Here is a 7,407-nt window from a genome sequence, read left to right on the forward strand (position 1 = left end):
GGCAATGGAATGCAGACTGGACTGAAGTTTGGAAGTGACCAGAGGGCAACAGACCATCTGGGGAGTTGTTGTAGCAGCGGGAGGATGTCAGGGAACTGTGGCTTGTACAGAAATGGAGTAAAGGGGTAAAGATAGTTATCAATGAGGCCTCAGGAAAAGAAAGAACAGGACGTAGTATTGGATTAAATACTGAGAGGTAAATAACATCCAGGGTATCCCCAAGTTTGGCTTGGATGATCTATTGCATTTAACGTACTGGGGCCATTTCTGCTGCACTCCCCAAAGCAGTTCAGGATGAGTGTGACTCTGCTTGTCCAGGGCCTCTGACAGTGACCCTGAAGAAACACCAGACTTTCAGTTTTTCTTCAAACTGTGTCCTTTTGTATTAGGATCAGTATTATGTGATATTCCAAAACTAATGGCTTTGATTACTGTGTATGTCCTCTGTCATCTTTCTTCTCATGAATGTGCAGTCACTGAAAATAGGCTGAGTCATTAGGAGAAGAAAGAGACACAAAGGCCACATCCACAGGGGCTAAATGACCTGTCAGGATAAGAGCCTTGAGCCACTGCACAAGGTACCTGTTTGCATCATCATTTTGTTGTCAAAGCTGCTTTTTTTGGCTCTCTTCCTCTTGCTCCTGCTTCAAGCTTATTTTTGGAGCATTCTAGTGACCTTGAACATGAAATGAAATGGTGATGCCACTTCTCAAGGGAAATGTGTTTAGGATGTGCTGGTTCATGAAAGAGAATCATCAGTCAGAGTTCCCCAAGGGCTTAACCTTCATCTGCTTTTCAAAGAGAAAAGCTGCTTCCTTCCACTCACACAGAGAGCTCTGCTCGTTTCCTCTCCCTGTCCTCTTCTGTTGCTTTCCCGAATCAGTAGATTTTTAATCTTTGGAGTCTTTTGGTGTGGATGCTCCATCTGTAGTTCAATACGTTGGCAACTTTCTCTTTCTTTTGTTTCATTTTTCTCTCTGTATTTTCCTGCCACCTCACTAATTTCTGTCATTGTATCGCTGTAATGAAGGGCAAAAGTACTGACACTGTGCACACAAAATGTGAATCCACCTGTTGCTTGTGAATTGGCTGCATGTTTGGGAAATCTTAGTTTCTACAGCAGAATGTGAATATTGGATGTAGTTTGATGGCAGTAGTAATTTTTTTCTTTCTGAACAATTCTTTTGGTAAGTTGGAGAGGGGCTTTAAAGGAAAAGAATCACACAATTATGTTTTCTGACCACAGACCCATGCAAATCACCTCCCCTCACCTCCCTGTGTCCCTCCCCCGCCATCCATGGTTGCTATGATTGCAATCTCTTTTTTTTTAATATAGAGGTTGCGTTTATTTATTTATTTATTTTTTTGCCACACCGTGCCAATAAATGAATGAATGATCTGCATGTGGGATCTTAGTTCCCCGAACAGGGATCAAGCCAGTACCCCTGCAGTGGAAGCGCAAAGTCTTAACTGCCGGACCGCTAGGGAAGTCCCCATGATTACAATCTTATTTTATGGATGTTTGAAGCTCTTCCTGAATAGTCATTCATGCTATTATGAAAGGAAATGAGAGAAGAATACGTTGGCGTGACCGGATAAGGAGAGTACAGATGGGAAGCTGGCGATGCGGGAGGAGAAGGGAGAAGGAAGCTGAACACCTGGGGCCCAGGGCTGGGATAACGACATGGTACCTAGTGGGCTGAGGCAGAGGCCACAGACAGGGATGGGCTTGCTTGAGTACCCAGGAGCTGAGCAGGGTCTAAAAAGGCCTGTTTTAATTGGTGGTCAGTCTTCACATGAGCAGGAACTTTGCGCTACTTGATCTGGCCCATCTCATTTACAGCCCGTCTAGAAGTAATTTAGGGACCTGACATTAGACACTCAATGAAGACGCTTCCCAGCCATGCAACGAGAAAAGCTGTTGGACCCCAAGTGAGCCCTGGATCCCTGGTGTGGTGGTGGAAAGAAGCATCCATGTCTGTAGGTAGAGGGGGTTGATTATTTGAATCCATGTCTGTGGGGAATGAATACATTGCCATGTTGCAGAATACACATGCACAGTGTGGGATGCTACCTACCACTCAACCTACTCCCACAATTCATCCCTTTCATTTGGGGTAAATCTTACCCAGTAAAACTGGGCTATCTTTTCTGGTAGAATTGCTATTTCTTCCTGTCTGTTTCTACCTTTGCTTAGTCTCTCCTTATTCTATATTACACACATACACACACACACACACACACACACACACACACACACTACCCCTCAATAAATTTTAAAGAAATTTTTTGACCACGTTCTTGTTTGCTAAAGGAAATAGCCCAAACTTGTTTGCTAAATAGCCCAAACTACTTATCTCACTTAAAAAACACATTTTTGGTGAATTGACACATGTAAATCTCACTCTTTTAGGTACTTATTTAATTGAATATTTTCTCACTGTGGAAGCAGTCACATGTGAAAGCCGAGGCACCCCAGGTGAGGGCCCCTTACTGTGTGTTCAGATATGCCACTGCCTACATTAATAATTCTGAGGATATTTGATTTCATGAAATAAATTAGTCTTGCTTCCGTATATTAAGACACACAATATGCTTCATCTTAAAATTGATATAAAATTGTTCTCTCCTAGTACATCTAATCTTAGTCTCAAATCTATGAGACTTGGATGTTTGGAGAACTACGGTAAGACAATGAAAGCAACTTTTATTGAGAGGATGGAATTCAATAATTTTTGAAAGATTTAAAAGAAGTTTGAAAAATATGTAGTTAGTTTTTCATGTTGACTTTAAGTGAAAGTTGAATTTACTTTTCTATTATAATTTTTTGAGTTGGGGACATTAGAAAAGAGTAAAGTTTTAGTACAGAGTTGATTCTTCAGAAAATTTCTTTTCCTTTTGAAATTCTAAGAAGCATTTCCAAAGCATTAAGTACTAGCTTCTTTTAGAATAGATTCTTTTCCCAACAGCAAGCTCCAATTGATTCAGCAAATATTGTGTTTTCAAGAATGTTATCGCAGGTGGATCTCACCATGAGAAAACCTGAGAAAGTGCCTCCTCCCACTTCTCCCTCTCCCTCCCACTCCCTCTCGCTCCCCTCTCTCTCTCTCCCCCATTTATATATGTATATCTCTCTCTCTCAAGAATAACTGATAAAAATAACACAAACTATCCAAAGAACACAAACTAAAAGAACACTAGCAAATGTGTTAATTTATTTTCTGTTGCCAGCATGAAGGTAAGGGGGCTGCTATGATCGACAGTTATTGTGTGATGTCAGTAAAATTCATTATCTGTGGGATGTTTCCCATATTTCAGCTAGATTGATTTTTTTTTTTTTTTTTTTTTTGTGGTACACGGGCCTCTCACTGTTGCGGAGCACAGGCTCCAGACGCGTAGGCTCAGCGACTATGGCTCGCGGGCCCAGCCGCTCTGCGGCATGTGGGATCTTCCCAGACCGGGGCGCGAACCCATGTCCCCTGCATCGGCAGGTGGACTCTCAACCACTGCGCCACCAGGGAAGCTCCAGCTAGATTTAGTATGAGTTGATCCTGTATAGGCAGGCATGTGAGGAAAATGTAGCAGCAATTTAGAAAGGGAAACGGCCTGGGATGATAGCCCAGCTGGAAATAAGGAGGTTCCTGGGTTGAAGATCAGCGCAGTTAAAAGGGTTTATGAGCCAGATTATCAAGGTAATAGTTGCAGGGCTTAATCAGTGGCCTCGATATTTCTTCTGCTGCAGTGATTTAAGTGGAAGGGATGATGTAACACTTATAGTCCCTTGAATAAAGTAGGTTCAAATTCCACAACTGCACAGAAAGACAATTCAAGACCAAGTGTTTAGGGTAGAAGTGCAGTGAGGTGTTCAGAGGTTTCAGGGGTCAGGGACTGTGCAGAGAGCACAGATAGTCATTATGGGAACATTTGCTTCTGTCAGCTGTGGGTCTTGTAGTTCTGGAATATTTCTCTGGGATGCTGAAGTTTTATTGCAGATTTCTAATCAACTTGAAATCTAAGAGTCTTAAAGTGTTAAAGACATTGCGTTTGCTAGACAGTTCTAACAGTATGTTGTTAGTCCTACTTATATTACAAATTAAAAATTTTTTTAACGTATACACACTGCTATGTATAAAACAGATAAACAACAAGGACCTACTATATAGTGCAGGGAACTATATTCAGTATCTTGTAATAACCTATAATGAAAAAGAATCTGAAAAAGAATATATATATAAATATATATACATACATATGAAGCCAAATCACTTTGCTGTACACATGAAACTAACACAGCATTGTAAATTAACAATACTTCAATAAAAGTGGTCAAAAAATTATTTTTTTGTAATCTCGAGGTGGCATGGTGGAAAGGAATGAACTTTGGGCTTGGAGTCAGATGATATAATTTCCAAACCTGGACTTGCCACTTCAGACTCTCTGGACTGGGGCAAATCATCTAGCCTCTGTATACCTTAGTTATTTTATCTGTAAATGGCAATATTGCCATGGCTCCTACCTCCCCCAGGGGAGGCTGTCAGAATCAAAAGTGTTGCTGTACTTGAGAGAGTTTTACAGTAGTAACAATAATAAACAAAAGGGTGATTTCCCTCTTCCCATTTTCCATCACTGTTTTGTTTCTGTCCTTTGTTCCTTGTTTTAATGATTTTGATGACATGTCGTTTGATGAAGATGTGTCATTGATCTAAGCCATCTTAATTCCTTTTTTGATAGTATACATAATACATTTTTAAATGAGCTACTATTATTATCTGCCTCTCAGGAGTTCTACAGTGCGTAATTTTAGCTCCTAGAAATATTTGGAAGAAAATATTTCTCTAATTGGTGATTTAATAACATCGTTAAGTTTGATTTACATATTAGTTGCTTATAGTTTGCCCCTAAACTTTAAAAGTATTTAGAGTCTAATTTATGTACCCTACATATGCTATTATGGGGATAAGAAAAAAGTGACATCGCTCGTGGTTTGCTCAGGAATGGGGAACACATACATTTTGCTATTGCTTCCTTCTCTTGTATGCTACTGTGGTGGCTGGAGCACTAAGAATTTGATCTGGAGCACGTTAAGGTAAATTATAATTTCAAAGCTCTGGCTGGTACCTTTGCTGATAAGAATGGAAATCCAAGCTAGATGGCTGACTTATTTAGAAAAACATGACAATGGCATTTTTAGGTTATGAAACTGAGGTCCCCTGACCACCACCACTTTGCCCAGCTTCAAGAAGAGGCTTGATAGAAAAGGGTGAAACTGCTCTGTCATATTTTAGTGTTCTTCTTTTGAGGTATGTGTCCCCAGCCCATGTGGGGATCCTTGGAACTAAGGTACGTGGGGATCCCTGGGAGATGAGAGAAGAGAGGTGGGAAAAAGGCCATCAGTGAAGGTAGCAAGGAGGGGCCAGGAACATAGCAAGTGGATGAGATCTCCAGAGTAAAGCAGCCAGGGAGAGATTCCCATGAACGCAGAGAGCCCAATAAACTTTAAGAATGCTAAGCTGTTATTTTATGCTGTGTTGTTATTTCCTCCTTATTCCCAAAGCCTTGGGAGGAATCTGTTAAATCCTACAGCCTTACGTTTGTGGTGATTTAGAGAGTGAAGAATGGGGGAATTGTCCATTATATTTGAAAGGGTGCAGGAGTTCCTATGGTTTAGGGGTCAGGGCTTGGATATTAAATTGGATATTACAGAAAAATGTAAACCCAGAGGAGTGGACTAGGGGACACCCAGATTATACTAGTTTTAGGACAAAAAATTTTTTTTAAATTAATTCATTTATTTTTGGCTGCGTTGGGTCTTCGTTGCTGCGCACGGGCTTTCTCTAGTTGTGGTGAGTGGCAACTCTTCGTTGCGGTGTGCAGGCCTCTCACTGCGGTGGCCTCTCTTGTTGCGGAGCACGGGCTCTAGGTGCAGGGGCTTCAGTAGTTGTGGCACGCGGGCTCAGTAGCTGTGGCTCGTGGGCTCTAGAGCACAGGCTCAGTAGTTGTGGTGCACAGGCTTAGTAGCTCCATTGCCTGTGGGATCTTCCCAGACCAGTGCTCGAAGCCGTGTCCCCTGCATTAACAGGCGGATTCTTAACCACTGCGCCACCAGGGAAGTCCCAAAACAAAATTTTTTAAAAAACAGTTGTAGATTTTTATTCCAAAGACTGAATTTGTAACAAAGCTTAGTTCTATTTTAAAGGCATATGTAGAACTATCTGTTTTGTGGGCAGATTCAAATGCAATTACTCCAACCAATTTTCATACTAAAAAATACTGTGAGCCTTTATTGAGCATTTGAAATTAAAGCTGAGAGGACAGCTATCTACTTCTTTCAGAACATTCTTAGTATTTTATCAACAAAGTTAATTATGTACATCCTATGCAATCTCTCTATTATATGATGAAGCAGTGTAGTGAGTCATTAAACTCTACCATAGTATGTCTGGGTATCATGGAATATATTAGGTCAAGTCAGATCCTGAAAACCATGACTTTAAGGGGAATTCACGTGTGCCAGTGATTTAGAAGAACTGGCTAAGGGGAAGAAGTGGGTTGGTTGGTAGAGCGCTTGGTGACTGCCTGTAACCCAATGGGGGAGATGCCCTCAGACCAACTTGGCTGATTAAAAGCCTGTGAAATATTTAGAAATGGGCACAAAGATTCCTGGGTGATGTAGAAGTTTGACGTTCATAGTAAAGTGAACGGTCCCTGTTCAGTGACATGCAAATAAATTTTGTCAGGTGGTTGACAATGTAATTGATGCCCCCCAAGATGATTTCAAAAATTATATTTCATTGACCTTGAATATTGACCATTTTTGCATCTGTAAGCAAATGCATTTCAGCATTGCACATGTATGAGTCCTTTGAATAATCATTTGAAATAGTTTTGATATCTTGTCCTCTCATTAATTAATGAGTTAAATAAAATCTTGACATGTATTCAGTTTGGTTTTGTATGAGAATCATAAATTTACTCTTTAAAAAACCCTTTTGACAAAAGTTTCCACAGTGCTGATATGATCACACTGATCCTTCAAATGACTAAATTACTGACCTCTTCATTTTTTTTTAGTACCACATTTCTCTGCCTTGTGGGAGACATTGAATGATTTCTACCTCTAACCCTCACTCGTGAATTAGTGCTCATTGACTATATCCTCACTCTCTTGACCTCAGTCGGAAAGGCCAAAGGAATAAAGATTAGTCTCCCACAGTTCCCCTCTGAGAGGTGGCGTGCTCAGAAAAAAATGATTAGTGAAACCAAGTGTGGGACTAAACACAGATTTCGACTCCCTTACTCTATTTTAGGAAGTTATTGTATGTGGGCAATGATACAGACTGAGTTATTCAAATTATAAATGAATTAAACTGTAAAGTAGCTATTATGATCATAATTGGTATAAATTTC

Source organism: Hyperoodon ampullatus (assembly GCF_949752795.1).
Source record: "Hyperoodon ampullatus genome assembly, chromosome: 4".
Classification (NCBI taxonomy): domain Eukaryota; kingdom Metazoa; phylum Chordata; class Mammalia; order Artiodactyla; family Ziphiidae; genus Hyperoodon; species Hyperoodon ampullatus.